At 38.2% G+C, this 14393-nt stretch overlaps 1 long non-coding RNA gene across 4 annotated transcripts in view; it reads right to left on the bottom strand.

The window, feature by feature from the left end:
• The window catches only part of LOC103463463 (uncharacterized), a 102909-nt gene extending 98774 nt beyond the window's left edge, over positions 1-4135 (bottom strand). For all 4 annotated transcript variants that reach the window (XR_533515.2, XR_533517.2, XR_014087270.1 and 1 more), the window contains exon 1: positions 3881-4135. This is a non-coding gene — a long non-coding RNA (uncharacterized LOC103463463). The remainder of the gene's footprint in view (positions 1-3880) is intronic.
• Positions 4136-14393: the final 10258 nt, after the last annotated feature.

Here is a 14393-nt window from a genome sequence, read left to right as displayed (position 1 = left end):
GTGCTTATGGTGAACAAGTGGTGGCAGTTAGTGGAATTTATGGGCTTGCAGGGAAATGAAGTTGGGAATAGGTGTGGCTGTGACGACAGTGATGGGTCTGCAAGGATCCAATGTAATGTAACTGTACTTTACGCAAGTTGTGAATGTCAAGAAATTCTTTTATGAAACCTGATTGTAACTGGATTAGGAGTGTTTTTCATATGCAGCAGTTACGCCTGATGAAAAATGAGAAAGTAGTCTGAGCGAGTCACATAACAAATGCCAGATTTCACTGAGATCATTGAGAAAAACAGAGCATTCCAGCTAGTTTTCTTTTTTTTGCATCACAAATAGACAAAATATGACCAAATGTCTCTGGGTCAAATGATGCCGTTACGCTTTGAGAGCACACCAGTGCCTTGTGTGTCTTGATCTCCGTTTCATTTGTCTGCATATCTGTGTGACCACGGGGGTGGCCTGCTCACATGGCCACCCTGCTCTGTGCAAATCACTGGCGCCTGATGGGAGCAAATAGGAGGCCTTTAAATAAAAAGAGGAGTCATAATGTTGATTCTGGCATCTGCTCTAGATTCTTGAGAGGAATTGGACCTTTGTAAAACTTTGTTGCAAGTATTACTGAATCAAGCAGTGGGAGTGATGCTGCTATTGGCGAGAAGTAAGATTTCACTAAGGTGACTCAGCCACTCGTAAACAGCTATTAGTTGGGGATTTTCTCTAGCTCAAATTTGTCTCTCGGCTTGGCAAGCCAGGGAACAAAATGATAGTGTGGCACATGTACAGCTTTCCACCTATTACATCATCAACAAGTCATTCTGTGATGACCCCTCTGGCTGGACTGTCCAAAATAACAAGGCTTGGAATAATATGGCTTAGCACAGAACTCAACTTCTCTCAAACTTGCGTGTTGGCCTCTCAGGTCGTCTTCATGATTATGCCTGGAGGACCTGTCCATAGACGGTCACAAAAATGCCCAACTAGGAAACAATCCAACAACTTAATGTCAGCAGTTTACAGCTTTTTCTCATTCCCGTTTAACCCCAAAGTATAAAACAATGGCTTGGATTTAGCTAAACTTGCAGTCTTGAATTCTTGTCAAACAATCAGCTCAAATTGTTTCTAATCCAGAAATATCATATCCCACTGCCTGACAGTGCCTGTTTTGATTTTTGAATGAGAAGGCATATTACTTTACATTTTAATGAGACGATCTCTCAACAGTGTCTGCAGCCTGGCAAAGTGTTTTCACCTCTGCAATTGTGTCCACACTTCAGAGAACAAGTCATTAACAAGATCCAACAAAAAGCAAGAAGCAATAGTTGTTTCACGGCTTCATTAAGTATATAAGAAGAAACTGAAAAGCAAACTAGAAAGTAATTTTTGGAACTTCTGTCTAGGTCAGACCTCTTACAAACCAAATGGAGAAAACTCAATGTATTGCTTATTACCACAGTTTTCTTAACACTACCTTGCTATCAAGACATCTTAAAAACAACATAACCCGTTACCTTTCCTGTTTTGGCATAAATAAAAGAAATAAAAAAATATAACTGTGATATGTTTGTATTGTATGTTTGATATAAAAAAAAATCTGAGTTTCACCTTGAAAAGATGAAAAAGAAGCCTCCGACCCCCAAGTCAGAACTGCAATAGGTAAAAACAGTTTTTTCAACAACCTAACAACAAGACCCAATATGATTTTACAAAACAGCTCCACCATAAACCAGCAAAGAAGAACTGCTCCATAACCTGCCTGTGATCATTTACAAGTCACAAATCAATTTTACATGTTTGTTATAAAAGCAAAAATGTGTGTCCTTGAAATAGTCATCTCTGTCTTGGCTTTTCCACTGTACATTAATGCTAAACTTTTTAATGTGTTTTGTGTAAATAGCGGATACCAAAATTTCCAAAATGTGCTGCAACAGGCAGTCCAAATACTAGCTGTTGTAGTTGTGCTGCAGCTAAAGCACCAAGTCTCTAGTGGCCTTAAATTCCTATGGTTGTATTTTCTCCACATAGAAATAACATAACATGTAACCCAGCAAATCAACATTAAACATATATTATACCGTAACATTATGTTATTTAAAATTTTTATTTGTTTTGTTTTTTTGCAAATATTAGATTAACATTCATTCTGAAATGATTGATAAAAAAAAATAAGGCTCGTTAGTCAAAATTTCCACTGCCTATATTTTTGTCAGAACAAACCCAATCACCTGGTTTTTTGCAAACATAATGTATTATTAGTACATAAAGTATTTATTTTTTTAGTCGTATGAGGTACAAATAGCTGTCGATATACATTTAAATTGCTTATTTCCATTTTGTTTCAGTAACCACAGCTCCAAGGAGTAAACACGTTTTATGGATTATTGCTAAATCTTCTTTAGTAATTAAATTCTACATTTTCAAACAACATCATTAAACTATTTTTTTTGCAATGAGAGTTTAACAGAAAAATCAACAGAAGATGAGCAGTAATGTTGATGCATAATACCTGCTCACGGTGCTGACTGACAGCTCTCGCTGAATGTCACTCCATATGTCTATTGCCACATTTTAAGTTGCTCCAAGCAAATGAACCAGACAAGTCAGATGCTGGAACTGCATAGCAAATCTGGTGAAATCTTCATAATGTGTCAATCACATCCTGAGCCATGACAAAAACAAATGAGGCATATCTTGGAACTGAGCACAATAACCGACTTTGACTTGAGAATTAACAGATACAAAACATATTGAGAAATATGGGTGTTTCAATTGGCACTATTAGTGTATTAGCACTGGTTTTGGGACGACTGTATAGTGTAGACCAAAAGCCCAACATGATCTCAAGCTCACTAAACAAACACAGCGACAGAAGAAAGAGAAGGTTGAGGCAGACTCAAACAGCTGATACAAGCCCCTCTGAGAAGACTGGTCAGGAGCTCCCAGTTGTACTGATTAGTCCCACATCAGGAAGTGGAAGGAAGCAAAAACAGCAGAGAAGGCAAAACAGTAAGCCCTGCTAGAATGGGAAAGAGGCTTTGTAGAATCAAACCGCACCATCAACAAAACCGGGCACTGAGTCAGAATTTAACCTGTCCTGGGATTTTTACCCAGTGTATAAATTGTATAAATACTGTAATCATGGTGGGCTGCCATGACCAAAACTGTTTAGGCTGTTTTGTGGTCCCAGTCCAGCCCTGCTCAAAATCTTCTGGTCAATAATAACAAGAGCCTTTACCAGCATACATTTCTGTTGCAATAAAGCTGATAATGAGCCAAATTACATTTTGATATTTTGTGAAGGGGTAAATCATTTACCTCCTGTTGGTATAAACAGTTTCAGTTTTAGTTGTTTTAAATAGCTGATATCAGCTAAAACTATAATCTATAGTTTTATGAGTTATTTTAATAACTCGCTTTACGAAGTGAAACATGTGTATTAATTTCTTACTTTCTGTTAATATTGAAGAGTTCAACTTAAAAGCTAATGAAATAACATTTAGGATCAGAATATTACATAAGGCAGATTAAAAAAACTAGGGGTGCATCCACTTTGACGAAGGTTATCCCAGCTCAGCAACTTTCCTTCTGTATTTAGCAAGACTCAGACAAAATAAGAATTTGCAATCGGTGCACCCCTAAAAAAACATTTACAATACAGAAATGTGGGCTAATGAAAAGTAGGTTTAATACCTGCTTAAAGGTTGTTATTTTCAAAAGATACTTTGAAACTATGTAAAAAAGCCTTTTCTTCAATTAATGCACTAATGTGTAAAACTAGCTTTGTAGGTAGCTAACAGTGGCTCTAACAAATACTCAGAAGAGTCTTACTGTGAATGTTCTAAAAATGAAGAACACACAAAAACATAATTGTATTCAGAATACTCACAGACAGATGTTTCCTGGTAGTCAGCAAAGCATAATGACAAAGTTTATCACTGCCGAAACAGCCTTCCTCAGAAACTTGCCCGAACTACAGGAGCCTTTTAGGACAAACTCAAACAAACTCAAACTACAGGGGGCAGTACAGAGCCTCATCAGAAGATATATTTTAATTTATCATTGGGGCATGCTACTAGCAATGCACAGGGAAGAGCAGTGCCTTCCACTGCCTTCCATGCATTGCATGTTCTACACCCAATAGAATGTCTCTTTATTTATTTTTCTTCCATAACCGTTAATGCGGCTTGTACCGCTGCGTGCCCTCCTACAAAAGTGGTATCAAAACGTCCGGCTTGATGCCGAGAAGGAGGCTATTATTTTTTTGGGGAATCGGAGTTGCGATGGCGACGTAAAAAGCGAAAAACGAGCAAAAGTTCCAACTGCCGAAACGCAGCGTGTAGGACGAGTAGCAGTGGCAGGAGCTGCAGGACAAGTGGCAGTGCCGGGACAAGTGGCAGTGGCCAGAGGGGTAGGATGGACAGAAGTGGCTGGAGGGACAGGATGAGCAGCAGCGGCAGGTGCAGCAGGACATGTGGCAGTGCTGGGACAAGTGGCAATGGCCAGAGGGGTAGGACATGCAGAAGTGGCTGGAGGGATAGGATGTGCAGCAGTGGCAGGAGCTGCAGGACTGGTGTTGCCAGGACAAGTGGCAGTGGTAGGAGCTGCAGGACAAGTGGCAGTGGCCAGAGGGATAGGACTGGCAGAAGTGGCTGGAGGGACAGGACACGCAGCAGTGGCAGGAGGTGCAGGACAAGTGGCAGTGCCAGGACGAGTGGCAGTGGCCAGAGGGGTAGGACGAGTAGCAATGGCAGGAGCTGCAGGACGAGTGGCAGTGGCCAGAGGGGTAGGATGAGTAGAAGTGGCAGTAGCAGCAGGACAAGCCGCAGAGGAAGGACGAACATCTTTGGCAGGAGCGGTAGGACAAGCCGCAGAGCCAGGACGAACGGCTTTTGCAGGCAGGGCAAGACAAGCACCAGTGGCAGTGCTGCTCTCAGCTATAGAGATATTGGTCTCCAAATCTTTTCCAGGGCGGCAATATTTGTAGAGTTTCTTCATCCCTTTAGTAATCAGGTATCCTAGTACGAAACAGAGTGGAACAACCATGACAACTTTCATCTTTCCAAAAGTGTAAATCACGCTGAAATGCTAAGTTTTCTGTTTGGATTCTGACGAATGTTCTGAGAGACAAGCATTCAAAGCCTTAGAACTTATTTGATTCATTGGTGTTAATTAAACTAATGGATGCTAAAATGTAAATGTACCTATTCAACAAATTAGATTATTATTGAAATTTTCCATTAACTTCAGGAACTTTATCACTAAGTAAATCAAGTTACATAGATTAACTACACGAGGGTCGACATTTGAAAGCCTTTTTTCTGTTAATTACGATGATTTTCCACTTACAGTTGATTAAAATGACATTTAAAATGAGAATATTACATCAGACCAATAAAAAAGCTATTTTCAATTGAAAAAGTGTGTTTAATACCTACTGAAATGTTGTGAATTTTTTAAAAGGTACTTTATCTACGAATATTCTAATTTATTAGAAGTGGCAGGCACCTATTTTTCTACACCAAATAGAATGTCTTTTCATTAGGGCCTGCGATGCAATGCATTGCAGGAATTTATTGTTCTACACCCAACAAGCTGTCCTATTATTGGGGCATGCCATTAGCATTACATAGGGAAGAGCAGTGACTGCCTTGCGAAGCGATCGGAGTTACGATGGCAACTTAAAAAGCGAAAAACGAGCAAAATTTTCAACTGCCAAAACCGCAGAGTGTAACTGACACCAACTGCCGCTTCGTTAGAGTGAGAAACGGAGTGGATTTTTGACCCCAAAATACTTTTGAATAGGCCCTCACGCCTACAATAATTGGTCTATCGGTATGAAAGTCGGTCATGACATTGATACGCATGCCTGCTTCCGTAAAATGTTTTCAAAATTTCTCTAGGGCTGACAGTTTTCTGTCAAGGTGCTTCTGGTTTGGACTACAAAGACTCTGTGTTTCTAAACATGGTGGAACACTTTAACACAGAGGGCAGAGCAGAAGGTCAGAACATGGTGGAACACTCAATTATTACAGAGGAGGGCTGAGCTGGCAGTTAGAACTACTTGCTGTTTTGGCCATTATATAGCTGGATTAACCAAACCACTGTAACACATTGGATTAGTATAGCCATTTAAAATGAGGCTTACTGAAAATTTCAAAATAAAATACATTAAATTTAACTATAAATTAATGTAAATTTTACAAATTAGGTCAAGGAACATTTACTAATAAATTCAGAAAAGCTATTTACCCAAACTTCTCTACAATCAGAACAATGATAAAAAAAAAATTGAAAAATGAAAGTTGTACTGGAACAATGACAAACAACGCTGGACGAGGACCCAAGTTTTCAAATAACTTTGTCTAACAACAAAATGTTGTCTTTTCTTTTCTTTTTTTGGCAAACTCATGGGAGAATCCTCATTATAAGCACCTCAAGCAGAACTCACCAGAGAGAGGACTTCTGCTATGGAGGATTGCTCAAACTTTGAGTTGCCCATCCGACATTGCTAATTAGGAGGCAGAAACCTCCATTGCTGGTGTTTCGTCAATATACCGCACACCCTTCAGGCTCAGTGGGCATCACAGGGTCGCTGAAGATCTGTGTGAGTCAGTGAAGCATACTGCCCATGTCACACAGTGGGTCACTGTTTTTACTTAGCTGAGCTTTAAGTCTTTATCAGCCTCAAACATCAGGGTCCAGTAGTCACACAAATTAAAGGGCAATTAAGGCCCTGAAACAGCTTAGGGATCAAAGCAGACGACAGGAGGGGAAGCCACTCTGGAGATTTACAAAGCAACAACAGTCTGATCTAATAGGAACCGAACCAATGAAAATATATTGTTTGATAATATTTGAACCAAAGGAGATTTGTCTGAAAATGGCCCCCATATTGCTAAGCAACTTGTCAGATATGCTATAAAACAAGTAGATAAACACTGTTTACATATGTACATAGTACATGACAGCTATACTAGTTTTTTGACTTGTCAAGGATTAAAAGTAAAAGAAAGAAACTGGTTGGATGGCCTCCAGTTTACATAGATTTTTACTGCTCTGAACCCTCTTTAGGCTTCCCATATCTCGTTAATTTCCTTTGACACAACCGAGAACAAATAACAGCTTTTATCATCCTTCACTTTTGTCTCCTCGCCTTCTGTCTGCCAGTAGCTCATGCCAATCTCAAACCAGTCAAACGATTTCTACAACGAAATGGGCTTCATGGATTAAAATGCAATTTGCTACAGTTAATGAAAATGTGCTCTGTATAAATACATGGGCGCTTATTAAGTTGGGGTTTGGGAGGTGAGAGCTGGCTTTAAACAAAGACAACCATCCAGTTCTTTCATGTTTGCAGATGGGCTCTTCTGTGCCAAGGAGAAATGCAATAGCACTGACTAATTTAATTTTGATATGCCCATAACAATATCTGCCTGAGTGCATGCTGACTTGTTTGTCTTGGTTGCGAAGATGTCCTTTAAAGACACAGTTCTGTAAGAAATGCGGGCATGTTTTACAGTTTAAGAACGCCTTTGATTTTTGCAGCCTCCACCTGTTTCTCTCAAGGAACAGCTACAAATTAAACAAGCTTTTACTCTAAATCAAAAATCTGTTATTCTACTCTGCCGTGAGACAGAAAACATATGCGTGTGGCACACTGAGAAGCACACCCGTTTACTAGACGGCCACGCCTGTCTTGTTAGGATTCTCCTTAACCGCATTTCTCAGAGTGCCGTGTTACTTATAGAAATATCTCCCAATCATCTTGAGACTCCTCAATGTGACAGCCATACTACATATGCTAATATCTGTAGATCAGTCTCAAGCAGATTCACCCTATGAATAGTATATCTCTTGAGAATGTCTATACAGCTCTATTTATCTGTCCATGAGCCCATTTGTCTGTGTGGGCGTATCTTCTTGTCAGAGGAAATGTTTTGGGCAAATGTATGTGTACTCACATAGATTTGCATGCTTCCCACAGACCCAAGCAGCACAGAGGCATTAATTTGTACAGGGAGCACAGTGTATGCACGCTCATTAGGCTTGCGCCGTTACATGAGAGTGATATAACAGGCTAAGGGTTAGGTTATATCCACTGAGAGGGTGTGTGAGCGTGATTCTGTGTTCTGGGGTTTGCTGAGAATGTTGGAGGCCCTCTGCGTGAAAATTTATCTGTCTGAGAGCATTTGTCTGTCTGACTATTCCCTTGGGTGTGTGTGTGTGTGTGTGTGTGTGTGTGTGTGTGTGTGTGTGGTGTGTGTGTGTGTGTGTGTGTGTGTGTGTGTGTGTGTGTGTGTGTGTGTGTGTGTGTGTGTGTGTGTGCAATTGTACAAAAATAAGGGACTCATGTCTCGCCTTCCTGACACAGACAGAGTTTTGTTAAAGCGTTAAGTGGAATGAACCCTTCAGTCTCCAGAATAATTTATTTTATAAAAACAGATAATGAGTATAAACCTTTAACAATTCCTCCAAACTAAGTCAGTAGACCGCCAAATCCTCTCAGCCTCTATTAATGGCAGCTAAAATCATCCTGGAGAAAAGTCATTAAAACTTTAAATTGCTAATCCACATTTTGGAAGAGTAAAAGCATAATATACCAGATTAATTTGAGATTCAAAATAAAACATTTTAACCAAACACCACAGTGCATTCATGATCTCTAGTGATTCCAAGCATGGTTCTCTAGACTTTAAACCTTCTAACTGGATTTCAGCTAATTTCATTTTTCAAATCATCCTCAATAATTTTAAACTGCAGGAATATGATTTCTATTTGAGTTTTAAAGAAAACTGTTAAATGGAATTAACCTAATCAAATTGCTGTGATGATGGGGATCATCTCACATCCTGGTGTTAAATTATTGATTGAAACTTGACCATGACTGGGTGCTGTGAACATAAAATATCACTCACTGAAATGCAAACCCGTCCTGCATTAGAAAGAACTTGGGAAGTTAGAAGTAATGACACATCTTTATTGGTTTTCCTAAAGTTCATAACACCAGCTTCCACTGATTAAAATAGTTAAGTGGCTAAAGGATGGGAGGTTTCTAGGTGTTGGCAATCTGGTATTTTTATTGATTAATGGTCAAAGCCATGTTTAGTGTTGAAAATGTCGGTTTGAAATCTGATAAACTTGGTGGCAAAAATAAAACAGAAATTCAATCTTTCTATATTTGGAATCCATTAAAACTCAGACAGAGTACATGGAAAAGTTTGCATACCTCTGGAACCCTTGAACATTTTGTCACATTACCACCACAAACTTATGCATGTATGTACTATAGTTTTTATACAATACAACAAAGGTCAACGTAGCACAAGATTTTAAACTGAAAGAAAAATTATACAAGGTTAATAAAGCTTTTTATTAATCATTTTAAAAATCTAATTGAACGCACTGCGTTCGACACCACTAATAAAAATGCAGTAAGTCAATATTTGATAAAATCACCTTTTCTTGTGATTACAGTTGCTAATTTGATAGGGTATGTCTCTATCAGCATTGTTCTTCTGAAAAGTTTACTCATAAACACATGAAAATGCTTTTATCCAGACTGTTCCATGCAGCAGTAGATGTATGCTTTAAGAAAATTAAATTTTTGGGAAGTTCACAACTAGAAGTTTTCCTATCAACAGATTCTGCCAGCTGTGCTGTTGATCTTTATTGTTTCTCCAGAGTAGCCATAGACTTTGTCCAGTCTTACTTTTAGGCCACTTTTAGCTGTAATATACTTTTTTCATTTCCAGATGACAGATTGAATGGTCATCTGACATCTGATGTATTGAAAACCTGGTATAATATTTTATATTATTATTTATATTATAATATTTTATGTACTGTTTTAAACCTGTATGCATCTTTATCACTGCCCTGCCGTCTGTGTTTATTGATCTTCATTTCCCAGGACAATTGTGTCTATACTGTTAATACAACTGGTTGCTCTGGAATACGCCCATTTTTGTGTTGGTCTATCACATAAAATCCTAACAAAACATATTAAAGTTTGTGATTTTAGTATGATGACATGTGGAAAAGTTAAGAGTGTCTTTTGCAAGACACTGATGGTTTTGCCCAGAGCAAAGTGTTAATCCTTGTATATATTCAGGATGCTGACATAAACTTCTCTGTCTGGACGTGGGACCCAAAATAAAGCTGTTAATAAAGATGTCTGAGATGAGAGACCGTCAAAGTAAAGCTGAAGAAGAAGCGTTGGGAGACCGTGCTGTTTCAAAGTAAAGGGGGGTGGGGTTTCGTTTTCTGGCAAAGCCACCAAAGAGATGCATGTTAAGGGAAAGTGAGACATCACAGAGTGTAAACGGATCTGCCCTAACATTATCGTCGGCATCACAGGTCTATCTATCTCATTGACAGGCCAGTGGCGTCAAGTGCCAGGGGGTATGACACAGCTGACACAGGAGTGTGCCCCACTTTCACACACACATGCATGCACATAAAGACACATTAATTACTGCCAAATACAGACACCCCTGTCTCACATCTGCAGTAGGAGGGGTTTAACCTCACTGCTGTCCAGATTTTGGGGCTATAGCAGGAAGGATTAGCCAGGGCCATTTTTTTACTTAAATTGATTCTATCTATATGAGCTTGTGGCACTTGCATGTGAGGTCAAGATCGTAAAACTTCAGAATGTACAGTTGCTTGGGTGCAGGGATCGGATCCATGGGGGCTCTAGCCTATTTGTATCCATTGGTGTGTCAACATGTTTGCCTGTTTGTGGGCATGCTTTTATTTTACGTTTCATAGTTTGTCCTTTAACATAGGTTGGATTACAGAAAAGGTATTCTTTATTTAATTCCTTCTTCTTTTTTTTTAAGAAGTATGCCGTTCTACAGTCTTAAACATATATAAATTTACTGTGTGTAAATGTTTATGTGTGTGGGTGGTGGTAGCAGTAAAGCTAAAAGGCCATGAAGCAGCTGGGACTTCAACAGCCCTCAGTTGACCATATCTCCCCCCAATTCATCCTTGTCATGTCGCTGTGTGGATGTATGACTGTTTGACTTTTCCTTGTAATGAAAATTCCACATGTGGCAAATCAGACATGGCTGATGGGAGCTGTCGTCAACACACATCCTGGTCACAGACACACATTCAAAGAGGTGGAAAAAATAAAATAAAATAAAAAATGCATTGTAATGTATTGAGCTATAAAGACTTTCCATTTCTTTTACCCATACTACAAAGTCAAGCATTATTTTTTTCAAAAACAATGTCAGAGTCTGTGTTTGTCAATATTCCGTCATTATCGGCCAGTCACTGTGGTGACAAGAGGATCACTTCACAGCAAAACACCTTCTATCGAGCTGCAAATCGAACAAAGCAGAGCATGCCCCACCCGCAAACAAGTCTTGTCTTTGAATGTAAGTGTTGAGCACTGCTTTGTGTTTTGGCATCTGTTCCTGCTTACTTTCTATTTTTTCCCTGTTCTCCTGCTTTCCTTCTTCTCTATTGTGTTGGCAGTGGATGGTGAAGATGGGATGGGATGAATCTTTAATAGATTTGTCTCGGGGAGCACAATGGAAGGAGGGATCGTTGTTAACATTATAAGATATTGATCGCTTCAACTCCATTTCCCAAGGCCCTGTCACACAGAAGCCATTACTCTCAGCAGTCAGCCCCACCACTGCTCAGTCACGTTTAGAGCCCCTTGTACAGCATGTCTATGCTGGTTCAACATGTTCATTTCTTATGACCCTTTGAACCTCCCCGCCTTTTTGCAATGAGGACTTTATTTTTACTTTATCAGCATTAGCATTAACAAAACATGGTTCTGGTGAGATTTTGAAGGTGACTAATCATGGGTATGTGTAGCATACATTTTATTTTCAACTCTAATTTAATAAGATGAGTTTATGTCTGGATACACCAATTTACTTAACAAATTCATGACTGGCAGCCGAGAAAAAAGACACTATTGTCTTATAAAAACAGTTTTCATATTTGAGTAACACTTTTTGGTGTTGGTTAATTACTGTTGTGCCTTTCAAATAAATTTATATCACTGAACTTTTCCACAGTTTGTCCAGTAACAACTACAACATTCAATGTAGTTTAAGATTTTAACTCACAATTATTAAGTCAACAGAAAAGCACTTATGATTTTCTGTAAGTTTTACAAATAAAATTCTACAAAGTTATTTTTAGATGCTCCTAAATAAAATCCACTGCAATCTTTTGCCTCAGAAATTCTCTCAATTTTTTATATCTCAAAAACACAAATAATATGTTATTTTTTTATTGAATTGCAGCACTTATAAAATGCACCCTGACTTAGCTGACCTTTGATTGAATGATTTCTCAGCATTTTACAGTGAATAAAATAATGAGGGTTTCCTAGTTATTAAAACTGAACTTTGGCTAGAATGAAACCACATTTTATTTTATCAATCTCAGGATTGTGAACTGAGGAATTCAATTGGAATTAGATTATTAAGTTTGTTAATTTATTTTGTGATGTTGCACATTATATTTATTCAGGCATTCACAATAAAAAATGTTCAGTTAAGTGTAAACCAAAGTTGATGTTCACTCAAATCATGTCTCTTTGTGTTTATGTGTTTCACAGTATCTTAGCTACTTATGAATCTAGACTAACATGTATCCAATAGTGGATTACACTTACATAAAACCGTTTGAAGTTTGGCAAAAAATGGCAAAAAATGTGACAAACCTTAAGGGTTTTAAATAACACATCAGTTTACCTAAGGTCTTGCGTGTTGATTGAGAAACTTGAATTCATCTTGTACTAAATTTCACACATTTGAATTGACTTCTTTGCCCTCTCTAAACTGCAGGTGGCAGAGTCATCATTTTATTTCATACACAGAAAAGACAAACTTGTCAGATGTGCTGACACCCTTTCACCACTTTAAAAGTTTTGATAGTTGTGACTGAAGTTGCAGATGTGTGGGAAAAACATTGGACGAACATTTATAGATTACATTCCCTATTGATCATTTATCTGCAAAGAGTAGGGAAAGTTGGGTTTGTCCGTCTGGGCAACAGATGTGCCTCAACTGCTCAGTTTCCATGAAAAGAACTGACAGTCCTGAAACATCTAAAGACGGTGGACTTCAGAGCAACTGTCCATGCTAATATCCTTGACAATGGATCTCTTAGGATGGTCAGACTGCAAATCTTACCTGCCTTGTCTTGAACTTGCTAGGGTCAAACTTCAAGAATGTGTGTATGTGAATGTTTAGTCGTGTGCATTATGTAATGCTAAACATAATCTTTTACTACAGGGTTATTTGTCCTCGCAAAAAAATTCATAAAAAAAAAAATAAGGCTTCTTTTTCTTCAAATCAGAACTCTCTATTTACAGTCCTGTTGCTAAAATAACACAAATTGACAAGTAAAAACAAACTAAAAGCTCTTGATCCACCATAAATGTTGAATTCAATTGCCTTGGCCCTTTCTGTCAGAGCCCATTTGAAGTCCTTCTGAAGACTGATGATCAGAGCCCTCCAGGGTCAGGAAAGATGCGGTTTTCTTTCCCTCCGCCGTGACAAAAAAAAAACTTTTTGATCTTAAAACTGAAGTTGCCCCTGCTTCTTCCATCAGCTGAATGATGGTTTGGATAATGAAGAGTGAATCCTGATTTATTAAATATCAATTTCCTTGACGGTCACACATCATTATACAGGTTATCCATCTCTTGTGTCCGATCGCAGTCAAAGCGAGATGAATTTTCAGCTTCAGATCTCTCATTGATGTACTTCCTTGATTTCCAGCTTAAACACAAAGATTTGGAAGTGTCATTGTAAATTCTATATTTACCTTCTGTGAGACAGTTTGGTTGCAAAGCAGTGCAAGTTCTTCATTGTACACATGTCCAACTGCTTCAGCTTGTATGCAATATCTACTGAAATATCATAGCAATGACCGAGTAATGCTTTAACTCATGCAACTCTTTGCAAAATCTCCAATAGTGCTGATGAAAATTAACCCTACACTATATAAAAAGCAATAGGTGGAGTTTACTCGAACAATTAAAGCAAACTTGTTGCTTCAAAAAAATTTGGTTTTCAACATGTAAAACTTTTAATATGTCCACACAGTACATCTTAAGTTTACATAAGTCAACTAAGTTGATCATTTTGAGCAAGTTGAAATGACATAATAGTAGACATAATTCTACTACAAAACCTAATTAGTTCCCCTTGCTTAAAAAATATATCCAAACTTGTTGCCTCCAAATTTTTATTTTAAATTAACTGATTGAGTAACATCAATTTGTGCAATTTTAGTGAGTATAACTTAAGATAACTTAATAAATCTGAGTATCTTGTAATTACTTAAACACCCACAGATTACAATTTACTATTTCTAGTTTGTATCACGAGATGTAAACAGAAAAGTACTTAATTTAA

This window comes from Poecilia reticulata, chromosome 4 (assembly GCF_904066995.2).
Source record: "Poecilia reticulata chromosome 4, P_reticulata-male-v2, whole genome shotgun sequence".
In the NCBI taxonomy this organism is placed as follows: Eukaryota; Metazoa; Chordata; class Actinopteri; order Cyprinodontiformes; family Poeciliidae; genus Poecilia; species Poecilia reticulata.
The sequence above is the reverse complement of the archived record's forward strand: the minus strand, read 5'-3'. Positions and strand labels throughout refer to the sequence as shown.